The sequence below is a fragment of the Octopus bimaculoides genome, chromosome 25 (genome assembly GCF_001194135.2).
Source record: "Octopus bimaculoides isolate UCB-OBI-ISO-001 chromosome 25, ASM119413v2, whole genome shotgun sequence".
NCBI lineage: Eukaryota > Metazoa > Mollusca > Cephalopoda > Octopoda > Octopodidae > Octopus > Octopus bimaculoides.
Genome location: NC_069005.1, coordinates 27,026,536 through 27,029,382, shown reverse-complemented (window position 1 = coordinate 27,029,382; position 2,847 = coordinate 27,026,536).

The following is a 2,847-nucleotide window of genomic DNA, read 5'->3' as shown; positions in this document are numbered from 1 at the left end:
AAACAATGGTGGTAGTGGTGGTGGTGGTGGCGGTGGCGGTGCTGGTTCTCCATCAGTTGTTGGTTTGATTTCCATGACGAGCATTCAAGGTGTTTGCTCAACTGAATCCCTAATCGAGAAATTAATCAGGTGTGGCTGCATGGTAAGGAGTTTGCTTCCCGACCTCATGCTTTTGGGGCTCGGTCTCACTGTGTGGCAACTCGGCCATCTTCTACAACAGCCTTGCACTACCAAAAACCTTGTGAGTGGGTTTGGTAAACGGACACTGAAAAAAAACGTTGGCATAGATAAATATATTTTGGGGTTATTGGTTAAAAAAAGTTCTCTGATCCCTGATCTAGGATAAGATAATTTGTCAGTGGCGGTCATGCATGTATGACAGAGTGTTCGTGTATTGAAAAATAAGTTAGGCATAAAAGGAATTAGATGTAGAGTGCAAGAGAGAAGACTGTGCTGCTTCGATCATGTGACACATATGGAAGAGGACAGTTGCATAGAAAGTGCCAATCATTTAAAGTGGATGGAACTTGTGGCAGAGGGATACCCAGGGAAACATAGGATATACATTTTTAGCTGAACAAATCAACTCCAGGATTTATTCTTTGTAAGCCTAGTACTTATTCTGTCGGTCTGTTTTGCCAAACCACTAAGTTATAGGGTTATAAACACACCTACATCGGTTGTCAAGCGATGATGGGGTGGGGGGACAAACACAGACACACAAACACACATATACACAATGGACTTCTTTCAGTTTCTGTCTACTCTAAATCCACTCACAAGGCTTTGGTTGGCCCAAGGCTATAGTAGAAAACACTTACGCAAGGTGCCACGCAGTGGGACTGAACCCAGAACCATGTGGTTGGTAAGCAAGCTACTTGTATCTATACAGGGTGTCCACAAGGTCTGGGTACATGGTGTAAATAAAATCATTACATAAACAATTAAATATAAGAAATAATAATTTCTTAAAGTATATGTTAATCCCCATGTGGGTACATGGAGTAAATAAAATAATTACATAAGCAATTAAATATAAGAAATTATAATTTCTTAAAGTATATGTTAATCCCCATGTACCCAGACTTTGTGGACACCCTGTATAACGAACTTATTGTACACAGTGCTTAGGTGCACTGCAACTCATCAGAAAATATAACCAAAACTGCATGAACAGTACATAGAATATGCACAGGAAGTGAATAATAATATTCTATTTAGTGTGCATGCAGTTTGGGTTACTTTTTCTGAGTTGTAGTGTAATGCTGAAAATGAAGTACTGAAGATTGATTTCAAGATAGTGAGCCTTATCTGTGCTTGAGAAGACCCATCCACCATAACAGAATTGGTATCTTAAAACCACTTCGGTATGTATGTGCAAAGCTCTGCCCCTCCTCCATTCTCACTTTCCCATGAAGCTTCTCCTCTCCGCCTCATTCCCTAACACTCATCACTTCCCTATCTCTGATATCATTCGATTACCATAATCACCTGAGAGCAGAATAGACACATACTACATCCCTTCCCTTTTGCTATTTTCCCCCACCCCAGAACCACATCCATTCCTAATTATCTTCCTCCAGCCATACTCTCTCTCCCTTCTACTATACCCCATCCTTAACTCCACCTTTATCCTCTATCGCTCTCAGTGTCCTCGCATATCTAACATATCCCCACCAATGAACCACACCTATATCTCTCACCATCAATTACTACAGTCAACTCAATCCCATCTAACTATATCTCTCCTCACATTCTTATGAAACGTTCCCCTCTGTCCCACTCCCACCCACTCACCAAGTCCTATCCTCTGTATCACTTCACTGGTATTCACCCATCACTGTACCTTGATGGAATGTCCTGACACATATCCACAACCATCTCTCTCACTCTCTCTATCTTTCTCTCGCTTCTCCACTGGGATATCTTTGTATCTCTCCAACAGAAAGACACCTAATCTCTATATCCATGTATTATTCTTTTAGCCTCTTCTCAATTGGCACAAAGCGACCTCCATCAATACTACTTCGCACAGTCAAGGATACATTATCTTATCTTGCAAGTTACTTGGTCACCCCGCTGATGCCACGAAAAAAAAAAAAAGAAGAAAGAACATCCAGTACACTCTGTAAAGTGGCTGACATTGGGAAGGTCATCCAGTCATAGAAACCGTGCCAAAACAAAACAATAGAGCTTGGTACAGTCCTGTGGAATATCAGCTCTTGTCAAACGTCCAATCCATGGTAGCATGAAAAACGGATGTTAAACGATGATGATGGTAGCGGTGGCTATATTCGTCTATAAGTCAACAGCCACCACATAAACGTGTATATATAATGAGTACGAAAACATTTTCAATCGTTTTCCGCAAGAACCCGGTAATTGTTAACAAACATGGACAAAGGGAGACAATTCCAAGACATTAAGTAGACGTAGTTTTTGATTAGCTTCCCTTACCCAGTATGTCTAAAATCAAAAGTATTCTGTGACTACCCTGTCTTTCTTAAGGTGGTAGTGTATGAGGGAGCTGTGACTGCTATTTCCTACAGGTTGAATGATCATGTGGATGGCTCCGCTGTTCATTTATATAGCTATTTTATTTGTTATTTCGAGATTAATCTGTATTGCTTGTTCAACAAGTTTATTTTACTCTTTTACTTGTTTCAGTCATTTGACTGCGGCCATACTGGAGTACCGCTTTTAGTCGAGAACATCGACCCCAGGACTTTTTCTTTGTAAGCCTAGTACTTATTCTATCGGTCTCTTTTTGCCGAACCACTAAGTTACGGGGACGTAAACACACCAGCATTGGTTGTCAAGCGATGGTGGGGGGACAAACACAGACAC